This window comes from Schistocerca gregaria, chromosome X (assembly GCF_023897955.1).
Source record: "Schistocerca gregaria isolate iqSchGreg1 chromosome X, iqSchGreg1.2, whole genome shotgun sequence".
In the NCBI taxonomy this organism is placed as follows: Eukaryota; Metazoa; Arthropoda; class Insecta; order Orthoptera; family Acrididae; genus Schistocerca; species Schistocerca gregaria.
The window spans coordinates 154,622,929-154,638,994 of record NC_064931.1 but is presented as its reverse complement, the minus strand read 5'-3'; the positions used below and the strand labels follow the sequence as shown (position 1 = coordinate 154,638,994).

General features: G+C 36.6%; 1 protein-coding gene across 2 annotated transcripts in view; it reads left to right on the top strand.

The window, feature by feature from the left end:
• LOC126299419 (cyclic AMP-responsive element-binding protein 5) overlaps positions 1-16,066 on the top strand; it is a 150,540-nt gene that overhangs the window by 109,506 nt on the left and 24,968 nt on the right. The gene's annotated exons all lie outside the window — the stretch shown is intronic.

Below are 16,066 nucleotides of genomic sequence, written 5' to 3'. Positions count from 1 at the left end.
CCATTTGAACCATTTTTTGTGATGACATGGCTGAACACTCTAGAACACATCAAACACTATAGAATAATTAAAGCATAAATGTATTTACAATATATTCGGATAAAGAACACATGAATGTCTACAGTCTCTCTCTCTGTTCCATATGTACACTTACAGTGACTTTAGAGTAGTCTGATGATAATCTGAGACAGAGCTCTGAGTATTGTGGACCAATCACAAGTGCAGGCAGTGGTGATGTGAATTTTGCATCCTACAATGGCTTATGTAGTGGCCTGGCAGCATAATATGAGCCTAAATAGTAGCAGCTTGTGGTGGTCAGTTTACATGTTTCTTCTGCAGAGATACAAGTGGCACACGATGCACCATGTGCAGTCAACAAAAGCACCATCGAAATTGCAGATTTGTTGAACAATCCTTAATACGGGTTAATGGATACAGTTTGGCATCCAGTGTGTCAGAAGAGATACAATTGTGGAATAATATTGGTTTTAGATAGAGAATACAAACAATGCCACAAATTATTAGAAAAAAAAGATTGTGCCGGAAGTAAAATGTGAATTACAGGTGACTCTAATACATGGTTCGTGGACATTGAAGCAGAGTTATAAGAGTATGCATCACAGAAAAATTGAATTTGAGTCTCAGGATTACAAAGATCTCATGAGTAAAATATCGTGAACTATCATCAAAATGACAAAACAAGGATAAAGAAGGAAGGGAGCAACAGCATACATGGGAGGCCAGTCACGTATATGGAGGAAGAATCGCTGTGGATAGGGAGCTCTTAGGACGCAGTCAGAGTTACAGCATGAGTAGTGTGGGGAATGTTGGGGGGTGCACACTCGGAGGTCTGCAGGTCAGGGCATGGATGGAATGCAGACACTTCCTTCCAATGGCTACAGCATCCAGAGAGTGTGAGAGCTTACAGAAAGTAAGACAAGGTTCACATTAGTTGTAAAAATGCTCTATGTATTTGCAGTCAAATACTATGGGGTAAATTATCATTGAGAGAAGTCAGAATAAATAAGACTAGGCAAGATGAGTAATTTAGGGAAAATGGTGGAGCAGAAAGTGACAGAAGAAATGTGGGATATGATATCAAGGTTTTGTAAGTAAAAATAATGGAAAAAATATAAGAATCTTTTAAGGACACTGACTGTTGAATAGATGCCTCTAACAGGGGTACTGAGAGGGCTCGTATGGATAAAGTAGGAGAATCTCGTGGAATACTAAAAAGAGCTTAATGAAATAATGAAAGATTGCAAGGAAAATAATGACAATATCAAGGCAGCTCTCACTGAAAATATACAGTAGTTGGTGAAGAAACTAGCAAGAATTAAAGGATTAAATGAAAATATGGCAGATTTTATAGAATAACAAAATTTGATGAGAAGTAGGTTGGCAGGCAGAGTGAGTATGAGTGAAACCCTTCAGGTTGAACCTAGTGAAAATGCCGATGAGAAGGAGAAATCTAGTAATACTTTCCAAAACACTGCTAGTAGGGAGACTGAAGGATTTAAAAGGACAGTCTGTGATAAGGTAGTCCCAGATGAACAGCTTCAGCCCACACTATCTGTTAATGTAAGTTCTTTTAAAGAGATTTGTTGTGTCTAACGTAAAGGAGGTGTTTGAGAAAATAAATGGTATTCAGCATTAGATCAGTGATTTTAATAACATAGACACTGAACTGTCTGCTGAAAACGTAAAGAAAAAGTTAAATTCAAAATTGAAAAGTAGAGCTACACTAAATAATAATAGTGGAAATGTTATCAATGGAGACCACTGCTTGAAAGTTGTTGCTCTCTTCTGTATTACTAAGTGGCTATCTGAGAATCTGGTAACTGTAGCAGGCTTCATACCTAACAGCTTTGCAGTCAGGTTTCAGCATCAGGCATGATGTTTTCTTACTCCTTTACTACTGGCTTTATTTGCAGCACTTCCATAATGAGAGCACTTTGCAACTTCCAACAAACTTGAAGCATAATTTCAAAGCTAGTCTAAACTTTTTCTTGCTTACATGCTTAACATAAATATGAAAGACATTAAGTCATTTGTAAAGTAATCAAAAATTTGATACTGTTTTGGTTGAATTTTCTCATTTTGAGGGTACTGAAGGGTGATTTGTTTTAATTGTAAAAAACCATTCAACAGCCAAGATTGCATAAAATATTTCTTAATTTAAGACAACTAGTTTCAACAAACTTTACTGTTATCTCCATTTCTTAAACTATTTTTGTTGTTCTTAAACTATTTTTATGCTGAACCTCATGCACAAGATGTTGATTTTTATTCACTTGACATCTTGTGCCTGAGGTTCAGTGTAAAATGAGCATGTTATACAAGAAGATGACAGCAAAGTCTGTTGAAACCAGTTGTCTTAAATATAGAAATATTTTATACAATCTTGACTGTTGAATGGGTTTACGGTTGAAGTTTTTTTACATGTGGGAGTTCGATTCTATAAAGAACTGTGGTTGTATTGGTTTGTTATTGAAAGAAAAGTACACCACAGTATTGGAAACATAGAAAGAAAAATAGGAATGTGTTTAATGACTGTGTCACGTGTTCACTTTGTCAGAAAAAGCAATGAAGGGTAATGGTTGGGAGGGCATCAGTTCGAAATTAAATGCTGATGAGAACAAAACCAGTAACAATGTAAACAACATTCTCACAAATCAGATTGAAAAATATGGCAATTGTTTTCCCAGAAAAGATATGGTTGGGAAATGAAGTGGTTCACATTTCCGTGACTGCAGGTAAGAGAGTGGTTGTGGAAAAAGAAAACATTAATGAGAATTTACATTTCCTTGATAATAGACAGAATAATGATTGTGACAGAAAGGATCTTGATTGGAGTTCCAAAAATACATAATAGTCAATATGATAATCATGACAAAAAACCATTAATAGAGGGAAATGAATAAGGGCAGAGAATAAAAGGAATTATCAGTTTATCTTGAGTATTAAATTTGATGATATTGAAGCAGTAGCAATCATTAACACTAGTAGCAATGCGCCATTTCAGGAGGTCTGTATGAGCATTTAATAAACTGAGGGAGGGGAAAGAGAGAGAGGGGGGGGGGGGGGAGGGAGGGAGAGAGAGAGAGAGAGAGAGAGAGAGAGAGAGAGAGAGAGAGATAGAAGGAACGAACCAGTTTTACCAATACAGAAGTTAGAGGTTTAGATGCCATTAGAGATAGCAGAAAAACAGAAAAGAAACAACATTTATCAGAAACATTAGAAATGAGGAATCAAGAAACAGTGCTGAGAGTTATTGACATATTGGTACCAGATTGATGTGTCATTAGTTAACAAAACTGTAAAGGAAGAGTTAAGAAATTTGCTTTTGAAATAGCAGAATGTATTTTCAAGCAAGACAAGTTTAATGAAAGTTGGCAAAAAATCTTCCAGTACTAATGAAAAGACAGAGAATTTTTACAGAACTTTTCAAGGACAATATATCATGAGTAGAATAGCCCATATGAATGCAGTGGAGGCATCACATCCTAGGTCCCATTTGGTAAAAAGAGTATATAACATTGCAGATATAAAAAAAATATCGTGGTATTTTGGGAATGCTGCTCAGCTGTAGTGAAATAACACCATGTGTTGAAAAAAGCACCTCTTTTGTGGACAAATAAGAAGTTGTTGGCAGACAGAATATGAAGTAGAATAGAATGTATAATATAAAGTATTGAAATATGCTTATCAGAACACAGCAAATATTAAAGCTAATTATTTTAACTAATTTTATCTTGCTTAATGTTTATCAGTGTACAAGAGGCTACCAGTACTTGGGCACATTATGATGAATGAACGGGGTGGAGTTTGGACTGGCTAGACGTTTAAAGAGCGTTAGGTAGAGGTGAGTCTCATTGCTAATGATCTTCTTTGGAATGTGACAGCCAGCTGTCGGTGCTGACTCAGACAGGGATGTCAAGGTGACCTCACTATATTTGTTGTTTACTAAATTAAAATGATAGTGAATGTTAGCATCAAAATAGGAGATGTTTGTAAACACAGGATATGAATACTATGTTTATGATGGTATGGGTAGATCTCTTTATGAGATGGCTTAACTAAAGAATATTATTTCATACCTAAAGAATCGTAATTACATAACCAAATATTTGAGAACTTTAGTAGTGTTTATATGCCACTAGGGCAAGAAAAGTTAATAATAAGTTGCAGGCATTGGGAAAAATATAATAATAATTTGTATGCTTTTTCTAAAAGAGGTTTCTTTTGTTGCACGTAAGTCTAATATAACCCATGATACCTAGAGTCGTGGGAAAAATTGAAGACATGATGATCGGATGACTGAAGCTAAAGGTCAAAGCCCGAGTAACGGAAAGAAAAACATTTGGTTAAGGGCCACCTGATGCCAACACTGGTCTTGCTGGAACCACAGTACTGAGGATTACTACATTCAAAAATTGAATGAAAAGTGATTTAAAAGAAAAATTGTCAGTGTTGTATGTTCCAATGTGATGACCGTAGAGTCCCATGTGCTTATGGTGGGTTGCAATGAGCCATAATTAAGTGGAAAGAAAGTAAATATCACATGTATAGCATATATATGTGCTATAAATGGCAAAGGCCATAGTTAAAGGTATCATAAATCGTATTTTATGTTTGTTTAATGGTAGGATTTTAAAAAGTGGTGATACGGAATACAACCAGCTGTAGATAGTTGTGGAAATATGAGATCTGCAGAATGATTACTTTCTAAGTAATTGAAAATAAGTTTATTGTAAATAACTATCTGGTTTTGAGCTGCGCAATGCAGTAAAAGGTTATTAATTTGAATTATTTCATATTGTATGTTAACCTCACTGTATTTGTTGTTTATTAAACTAAAAATGGTAGTGAATGTTACTATCGCGAGAGCATGGCAAAGAGGATATGTATCTTATTATAATTTGAAGGAAAAGAAAGTTAGTGTGCATTGGCAGTATTTCTGTAAATGTCTAAATAAAATTAGGTTTATTTGTAATAAGACTCCAAAGAAATCAGTTAACCATTTATTATTGTGGACGAGTTAACATGTCATGCTGTGCCACTCCCAAGGTGCTGACAATGTGTTTAAATGTGACCCCTGGGATTTCCTTAAACGTTGTTGACATGTTTAAGTCCCTTGTTTTGCCAACCCTCTCACTGCTGTGAGCAAGTTAATTCCATATCTTGGTGACTAAAGTTTCAACTATTTTTCATACAGCATATGTGCCTCTTTGCATGCTATCATTTGCAAAAAGTCTAGTTTCAATATCTGGAACCATTAATAAAACTGACAATCGTTGTGACCACGATTCCCGGTGTGATGCGACGGAAATGGGAGAGTTGCACATATACGTCCACTGGCTACAAAAACCAATAGCTAGAGAACAAAATGAGATATCATTATGCTCCCAATTTTAAATAAAATTTTAGTATCTTGGCTACGTTTTGTATGCAGCAGTGTATGAGCTCTAAATCAACCATAGGCATAATTTATGAAATGCATTTTTACCTCTGCAAACGCTTTTAAAATTTTGTGCAATGTTTTATTTAATTTGATGCAGCACAGTAACGATGATGAATAATGAAAAGAAATTCAGTTCTTTATTGAGTGAAGACATCAGACTGTAAGGTGAGCATATATAATATATATAATCTCCCCACATAACAGCTTTCTTAAAATCGGATGATAGGCATTTCATAACGGCTGGAATGCCATCTCTCAGCAGAGGTAGCAGCATTAGGCAAGTAGTACAGCGACGACAAAGTTGCTCTCAGCACAGAATATAGAGAGCAAGTCTCTAGCAATGAAAGGGTTAATAAAAAATGTTTGTTTAGGGATATTTGTAACAATTAGGAAATTTGCAAGTTTTCTGAATAGAGAAAAAGGCAAAATGTAAAGGCTACTCTTACATGCTATAAAACTATGACCTTCCTTATTTTCCAAACTGGAATTGGTTTCAGAAAAAACAAAATTTTATGTGCTATTTTTAACATGTTGGGTTAATAAGCATTACTGGCTTTCTTGGGCAGCAATGTAGATTGTTATAGCAATGAGTAAGAAGATGTCCCCAGACTTGGAATACAGACAGTGATACTATCAATGCCATATAGTACTGAATTATGCCAGTAATGTGAGGAACACGAGTAAGCCTGGAGAGTGAATCCTACTGGGAGATTCTGAACACCAGGTACCCACCAACATTTAGTCACAAAGCTAAGACATTTAATTGATCAAACATTAATTATGAAAAGCCATCTTTAGCATATTAAATGCTAGGGGGAGCCTAACTTTGCTAATACTGTGCAACTATGCAGTAAACTATTTATATCAGAAAACAAATGAAATTTATGATACTAAAGAGCCAAAGAAACTGGTACACCTGTCTAATATTGTGTAGGGCCCCTACAAGCAAGCACAAGTTCTGCAATACGATGTGGTGTGGCTTCGACTAATGTCTGAAGTAGTGCTGGAGGCAGTTGACACCATGAATTCTGCAGGGCTGTCCATAAACCCGTAAGAATACGAGGGGGTGGAGATCTCTTCTGAACATCATGTTGCAAGGCATCTCAGATATGCTCAATAATTGGGGAGTTTGGTGGCCAGTGGAAATGTTTAAACTCAGAAAAGTGTGTTCTTGAAGCCACTGTATTGCAATTCTGGACAAGTGGGGTGTCATATTATCCTGCTGGAATTGCCCAAGTCTGCCTAATGCACAATGGTCATTAATGGATGCAGGTGATCACACAGTATGCTTACAGATGTGTCACCTGTCAGAGTCATATATAGACGTATCAGGGGTCCCCTACCACTCCAACTGCATACGGCCCACACCGCTGCAGAGCCTCCACCAGCTTGAACAGTCCCCTGCTGACACGCAGGGTCCATGGATTCATGAGGTTGTCTGCATAACCGTACGTGTCCATCTGCATTATACAATTTGAAACAAGACTCGTCTGACCAGGCAACATGTTTCCAGTCATCAACAGTCCAATGTCAGTGTTTATGGGTGAAGTCGAGGTGTAAAGCTTTGGGTCATGCAGTCATCAAGGGTGCACCTTTAGACCTTTGGCTCCGAAAGTCCATATCAATGATGTTTCATTGAATGGTTCACATGCTGACACCTGTTGATGATTCAGCATTGAAAACTGCAGCAATTTCTGGAAAGGTTGGAGTTCTGTCATGTTGAACAATTCTTTTCAGTCATTGTTGGCCCCATTCTTGCAGGATCTTTTTCCACTACAGCGATGTTGGAGATTTGATGTTTTACCGTATTCCTGATATTCAAGGTACACTCATGAAATGGTCATATAGGAAAATCCCAACTTCATTGCTATCTTGCAGATTCTGTGACCCATCGCACATGCGTCGAATATAACACCACATTCAAACTCACTTAAATCTTGATAGCCTGGCATTGTAGCAGCAGTAACTGATCTAACAAGTGCGCCATACACTTGTTGTTTTATATAGGCATTGTTGACTGCTTCACCATATTCTGCCTGTTAATATATATATCCGTATTTTAAGACACATGCCTATACCAGTTTCTTTGACACTTCAGTGAATTTGGTCTTGTTACATTATGAGTAAGTAAGCAAGTTATTCATACATCTAGGGCTGGTATTGAAGGCAGGTGAATTGGCATGTGTGTGGCTGAGGACTAGCTGTGCTGCCCCAGGGCTGAGGGCACGTCGTGTCTTGTTCTTGCCAGTCAACTGCAGAGAGGAGTAGCTTCACCAGAAATGGGAAAATTCCATAGCTGGGAATTTTGGTGGCTGTAGCTCGCATGGCCTTTTTGCAGGAGACAGTGCTCCAATAAATGATGGAATATCAGACAAGCCGAAAGATGGCTTCTTACCTCTCTTCGCGATTCGATAATAACTCACAGTCAAATATTAATGCAAATCTAAATACATCTGCAATCTCAGAAAAATGAGATGCAACCAATAACACAACAATATTTTCAATGTCTTCAAACCTATAGAAGTTAATATTTCACATTTTATTTCTTTTTTCATTATGCAAAAGTTTGTCAGAACTTTGTAAACTCCACAATTACACAGCAAATGAATACAGCATAAATACCTCTTATTTTGTCATACTCTTGTATATATGTAATGAACAGTTTACTGTTTTGCCAGTAACTTTATTCAAATGTTGATTGTGAGTGCTATTAAAAATTGTGCTGATTTAAATGTGGACAGTTTCATGTGGTAGCAAACACCACAGTTGAAAAGAGATCCAAAACCGCTTCTGTGAAGAAAGCATAAATAATTGTTTAAACAAAATTAAATGGCAATTTGTTCTCTTTTAAGGTGAAAGCACTTCTTTATTTATAATTGTTGTGAATGATATGAGTGTGACTGAATATTTATAACATTTCTTTATTTAAATACTGTTGTAATATATTATTTTAGTCCAGGAAGTGGTCAAGTTGAATTAAATAATGTCTGCAGAGCTAAAGAACAATGTATTTTTGAGGGGGATGGCCTTCAGCCAATGAAAAAGCCAAATACTAATGGAACACTAAGGGAATCAAGTGGAGAGTAGGACTTTTCAAGTGAAGAATTCAAGGGAGCAAGTCTGTCACTTTGTGTCGAGTGTTGGAAGAAGGCAGACTTACCTATGGTAACATGCGTGATTAAGTTGTATATGTGATAGATTGATTCATGGTGGTGAATGGCCGTTGCAATACTCTAATTTTTGAAGGGAATCTAACTTGCAAGAGATCGGAAGTGTGACTGGAATATATGAGTCAGAATTTTTTTTAAGTAGAATTTGAAGGTAAGGTCAACACTTATGTAGATAAAGATAGAAAATCATCTGTAAACCATCGCCAAGCTGCCTAATAAACCTAGAAAACTGCAGGCATACCCTGCAAGAGATATCACCATCAGCAGAACCACTCTTTGAAAAGCATTATACTATTCAAAGTAATCTGTAACCTCACTGAGAATTGTGTAATTTTCATTTCCTTTACTGCATTTACTCATTTACAACATTATGTTTTTTTCGCAAATTCATCATTCAAAGAATACTTGGTCATCTTATAATCGCAGATTAAACCACTACTGCTGAGGTCGCCATTTTTATGTTGTGTAATTGATTACGTAAAGGTTGCAAAGTACCACTTCTTGTCTGTTTAGCACAACAAGCTATACTAAAATTGGTGCATTTTGGAGAAATCTTTAATTTGGTGTATCACTGAAACTGCATACTTTTGTAATACGCAAGCATAAATGGAAAAGCCTTCAAGTATTACACATATCAGCTTTGTAAGCAATGAAATCAAGATGGTGGCTGCCTCACTTGCAGCTGTCAGCCAATCACAGAACACAGCTGATATCGTAGAACATTACTGTAATTTTTCTCGCTTGTATCAAGGAACTCAGGATAGACATTGTATGTGTTTGTATCATGTATGATAATTTCTGAATCATCATGTTGAACTCAAACTGTTTTGAGCTGGTGAATATTTCATGTATCGCAGTTATGCAATAGACTTAGTTTTTGCATATCTTTGATAACAGTTTAGTTTGGGGATTTTGCTATCATTCTTGTAACACTCTCAACATAACCCTACTGCATTTGATAAGGGTAATTTCTGTCAGCATTTTAATTGAATATCGTAGGATCACTTCCTGTTTATTTGAGATATGTCCTTTCTTAAATAAACATTATTTAACACCATTCTCTGTCATTTGCATCAGTTACAGATCTTACAATAGAACCCTTGTTATTAACTTTTATTTTGTTTCTGTGTATTTTATTTACTTGCAATACTAGCTAATGCATAGACCATTTGACTGCAGGATCAGCTGCAGGTTATTATTTGCAGTGAATTAGCTGTGGGACACGAAAGCAGACATGTGCGGCTTAACCCTATGACTCCATCTAGCTATTCTCTTTAAACAGAGCCATGTGTGCCCAAGTACCTAAAATACGAGTAACCACTGGTAAAGACGCAACTGGTTTGCTGATATGGGATGCTGTTTGGAAGAGCAAATACAGTCAGCAGTAATCATTAAGTACCATTGCAGCCAACAGCATAGTTCTGAAGTTATACTGAGTATACTAAAGATTTATGTTACACCCCAATGTCATCTGTTGGCATTAGGATGCTATCCAGATCTGGTCTCTGCACAAGCTGTGCACTCCTCTGAACAAGCTGTGCACTCAGTTTTACATAATTTTGAAATTCTGTGTGTTTAACAGTGTGTTTGTTACCTGTATTACAGTGTTTTTCAATAAACACACCATAATGGCATCCCACTAGTTATTTAAAATAGATTGCCTTTCCATGTTTCTACCTGTAGCCACATAGGTTAGAGTCAACAAATGAAATACTCTTCAAATCGCCACCTCTTCATTCAAATAAGTAACTGCAAAGAAAATGAGGGATGACAATTTATTATAAGAAATCGAAGAAAACACTGAATTTCTGATGGTTAATAATTTGTTTCTCTTCTTAATTTTGTCGAAGTCAGTGACACTATAAGCCAGAGCACACAGTAGGGATCACTGCTGTCTAAAGATGATGGGTGGGTTCAGCTCTCAAAGCTAGTAAACCACTCAGTGAGTTCAGTCTGTATTGTGATATGTGAGCTGTTAACACACCAGCAGGCCAACTCTGGTAGACCCTGGGGTGGACCAAGCCTACGTACGTTATGCGAGCCAGGCCATTGGAGGCAAGCTAGCACAGGCTGTCAGTGCGCAGTGCATGCCTCTGCTGACAGGAGCTTTTGAACATGTGCAGAGAAGAGCACCACAAATTTTGACAAATTTGTCTGAGCCACGAGAGAGTGTCATGGAAATTATGGAAAAACCTGAACTGCTTGTTGCTTGAAGATAAATGCCAACTCTTCCATGAAAACCTACTTACAAAGTTTCAAGAACCAGTATTAAGTGAGGAATCTAGGAATATTGTACAATCCTCACCTATCACTTCCATAGAGACTATCGAGGCAAGAAAATTACAGGGTACACAGAGGCATTTAAGGACATGTCTCTTTCGTTCACCCAGTGATGCAGTGTGTGTGATTTGTGTAAAAATTCATGGAGATGTATTTATTTGGTGTCAAAAATTGATGTTTGCTTCCTGTTGCCACTAATGAAACATCTTAAAAGTCCTGTGAAGTGACACTCATCAAACATGACCTTTGCACTGTAACAGTCTGTTTTGTGTAGTTTTATGATAACAGACTTTCAGACAAGTGACAGAAGAGTAGTAATGGTTAATGAATTCAAGTTGTTTAACTCATATGTTATAACTGATTATGATAAATTTACTGTAAATGGGAACATAATTCTTTTTAAAATTTTACAGTCCTTTTTTTTTAAATGTAGAAAATTTCTCCTTAATCTGTTCTAGTTAATGAAATTAACAGTTCCCCGAGTTAACGTGGGGCAAAAATACATGAAAGAAATTTTGTGACAGAACTGAATGAAAGATTATTTTTTGTCACCAAATGTATGTTTCAGCTGTATTGAAAATCTGGCAATATTGCATGTCTTTGATCCCATTGTAGTGACAATGCTTTGTTGTTGTAGTAGTAGTAGTAGTAGTAGTAGTAGTAGTAGTATTAGAAGTAGTTCGTAAATAATGTATTGCCACACTGTTTACACATATCTCACTATCAGTCACTGAACACACTATACACAAGTTGTTTTATAACAGTACACACAGACACGCTCTGGTGATCTCTGGGCCATTTTCTGTACTGCAACTTCCCATTTGCTATCCTGAAAAACTGAGTCAGCATCCCTCTATAATGAGTGAGATGTTGAGCTCAGAAAGATGAATAGGTGTTGGTACTGAGCTATGCATAGCTTGGAGGCAAGTTTTTCTAGAAAAGGAAAAACGAAGGGAAAAAACATAGTGTGGAGGTGTTTGTATAACATATTTTTTTTTACCAAACCCCTCCTCTGTTTTATCTAAGTAATCCCTCAATGTATAAAATGTATTGCATAACAGGTACTTTTTAGCTGCCTATTTAAGTAAGTGTATTTTTGCAATTTCTTTAATCTCTTTTGGTAATTTATTGTTCCATGGTCATGGTCAGAGCTGTTTTTGCAGTAATTACCTATGTTATTTTTGATGTGTACAACTGACTGGTAAATGTGCTCACACAGAGCAGTTAACCTCCCCAGTGTTTTGAACAGATCTTTATAATGAGCTCGACTTATATTTTTGGTTATTATTTTTATTGATCTTTTCTAGAGTTTGAAAATTTAGTTCACATTTTGTGCATTTGTTCCCCAGAAAAGAATGCCACAGCTAAGAACTGAGTGTACTTATGAATAGTATGTAACTAAAAGACACTGCATGTTACACACTGATGATAGGGTTCTAAGGGCATAACATGCAGATGACATTCTGTTTGCAAGTACCTTTGTGTGTTCACACCACTTCAACTGAGAATCAATATTCATTCCTAGAAAGTTTACATTTGTTATACAGTCTATAGAGGTCCCATCTACGTTTAATTTAACATTGCCATTTTCCCTCACCAAACTGAAATTCATGGCATTTGTTTTCTTTATGTTCAGTGTCACTTTACTGCTTATTGACCTATCGTAAACTTCGTTGAGAGTTTAATTTACTTTGTTTGCAAGGAGTTCTCTTGTTTTCTCAGTGACTATAATACAGAGTGTCTCAAAAAGAATGACCTGATTTTAAATAAAATTATTTATTAGGAAGAGGGGCTTAACACCAACAAATTCCACACTAAATTACTCAGAGAAGACAGAAGTATATAAAAATCCATCATAAATGTTCAATATGTCCTCCATTGGCTGCACAGATGACATCTAGCTGACAGCCAAATTCATTCCAAACTGAGCATAAGGTACCTTCTGTCACTGAAGCTACAGCAGCTGATATTCTGGTTTTCAGTTCATCAATGTTACGAGGTAAGGGAGGAACATAAACACATTGTTTAACATATCCCCATGGGAAGACTTCAAATGCTGTTAAGTCAGGGGACCTAGGAGGCCAAGAGTGTAAAGCCTGGTCTCGCGGTCCTGTATGCCCTATCCAACGTTGAGGCACATTGGCATTGAGGAAACTGCGCACATTGTTCTGCCAGTGTGGTGGTGCTCCATCTTGCTGATAGATGAAATTGTCAGAGTCAAATTGTTGGAATAAGAAGTTCCATAGCATTGCAAGATATGGTTGTCCTGTTACAGTTTCTTCCTCAAAAAAGTAGGGTCCATAAACCTTGCTTTGTGAAACAGCACAAAAAACATTCACTTTTGGGTGAATCACATTAGAGTTCAATTGTTTCATGAGGATTTTCGAGGCCCCATATACGCATATTATGATGGTGAACCTTACCACTAATATGGAAAGTTGCCTCATCGCTGAATATCAACAGTGACATAAAAGTGCCATCTTCCATGTCCTCTATAACAGCATTGCTAAAGACCACTCACTTCATTTTGTCAGTATCTCGAAGAGGTTGTACCAGTTGTAATTGGTATGGTTTGAGGGCTAAACGACACTGTAACACACGCCACACTGTCATGCACGGTAACGCAAGTGCTTGGATTAGCACAACGCGTAGACTTGCGGGGGATCCGCTCAAATGCTCATCGGATTTGTTCCACTGTTTGTTCAGGAACGCTCGCCAGCCAGGACTTTTGCCTTTACAGAGGCACCTTGTTTCTTCAGACTCTTTATACCACCGTCAAATGTTCTTTGGTGATGGTGGCTTAGAACGAATATGAAACACTCGCTGAACTGTGATCACTGATCGTGTATAACTAAATTCAATAACACAATATGCCTTCTGTTGTGCTGATGCCATATTGCGCGAGACTGGCTGCACGCTCCAGGTCAGCGCTCGTAGTGACATCTAGTGGATTTTTTCTGAAACGCTAGACCATTCTGATTACATCTAGCCCTGTTTCAGTTCCCTAGTGACATTTGTCTCAATATTATTACAAGTTAAAATAGGGTAATTCTTTTGGGACACTCTGTGTTGCTGTCATCAGCGAAGAGAATTTTTTCACTTTGAGTAACACTACTGATAGTCATTGATGTATATCAATAATAGTATTGGTTCTGATATGCTACCTTGTGGAACCCATCTACTCATGTATTTTGGTTCTGATAAGTGTTTTACTAAATTTTTAGATCTATTTGAAGTATGTGTTATCTCTACTCTTTGTACCTTATCTACTAGGTATGATCGAAACCAATCATTAGCTACCCCTCTTATTCCTAATGCTTTTAATTTATTTAATAGAATCTTGTAGTTGACTGTATCAAAGGCCTTAGAAAGATCCAAAAATATGCTTGTAACTCACCCATCTTTGTCAAGAGCATCAGGTACAAATTTTGTGAATTCTACTATGGCTGACTCTATATTTTTGCCTCTTTGGGAACCAAACTGTGATTCGCTTGAAATGTTGTATTTATTTAGGTAATTCATTAATCTGCCTTTCATAATTGCTTCTATTATTTTTGAGAACGGTAAAAATGTAAATGTTGTGTAATTAGGGCGTCCCTTCAGGTAGACCGTTCGCCGGGTGCAGGTCTTTCGATTTGATGTCACTTTGGCGACTTGCACAGTAACAGCAGGGAAATGGACCAGTAATTTTCTATGTCTTCTGAATTTCCTTTCTTAAGCAAAGGTACAACTCTTGCCTGTTTTAACTGCCCTAGAAATGTCCCTGATGTGAAGGATTCATTTATTATCTTAGTTAAAGGGCCTTGTATAATCTCCATGCATTGTTTCAGTGCACACATTGGTACTTCATCTGAGCCTACTGGATTTTTTATTTTTTGAACCGTTTTATTGACTTCATTCTCTGTGTTTGGAAGTAACATCATTGTATTTAGTGCAACATTATTTACAGCTGTTATATTTGTTTTGGGAAATGTTTTCTGTATTTTCCCTTCAATACTTGAAAAATACTCGTTTACATAGTTTGCTAAGTGTTGTGGATCATTTATTACCTTATTCCCACCCTTATCAGTATGTTATTCTGCATTTGTTTGCCTCTCCCCATTTCCTTTTTATAACATCCCAGGCTGCTTTGCTTTTATTCTCTGCATTATATATTACTTTGTCATTAAATGACTTTTTTGCAGCAGTGAGCACCTTGCTATAGATCATTTTGTATCTATGATAGAAATTTAAGAATTCTGGATCATTGCGACTCTTTTTCATGGAAATGAGGTATTTAAGTGTTTGGGAGGACTTCTGAATACCTGCTGTTATCCATCTGTTTTTGTGAGATGTTGATACAGACACGCATACTTTTGGAAATGCCTTTTCAACGTTCAATTTAAATAACGTGGAAAATTTTGTGCATTAATGCATGTCAATTAGCTTTTGAGGGCTACAATGGATTTAACATGGGTACATTGGGAGAGTTGTGCTCATTTCTATTACGTTTGCTAATTCCCTTGCTGGGAAGATTACTGTTATTTCCCAGGGATGCTAAGTGTATTAGAGATGAAAATCCCTTGAAAGATGTTTTAATAGCCTCTTACACACACTATTTTCAAATACTTGTCAGAATACTGACTGCATGGTTTTGCAGTGTAATTCCCTGCAGTTTTATATCAAATCTGGCATTTCAAGCATCATCATTTAGCCAGACAACACTATTTTAATGTCCAAAAGATGTCTGCTATTATTTTTCACACTCTTGATACCATATGAAACTTGTGTTTGTTCACAATTCTGTACATTTCTGTTTGACATAATACATTTTCGACCGTATTGTTGTGATATGCACAAAGCTCATCAGCTGTGTGCACAGCCTTGTGCGTAACACAAAAACTCATTTGCCAGAATTCTGTATCAGCAACATTTTCACCTTCATGTCATTTATTTGTGGATTTAGAAGAGTAACATGCCAGTTGTAGTTAGCTCTATTTATTTATTTATTTATTTATTTATTTATTTATTTATTTATTTATTTGAAAAACTGTCGGATGGATGACAAATATCTTTGCTTAAACTTGTATAACAAATCACCATTGAACAATGATATGACTTATTGTTTCCTTGCCTTCATTTCAGACATGTAAGATTTGCTCCAAACTTCATG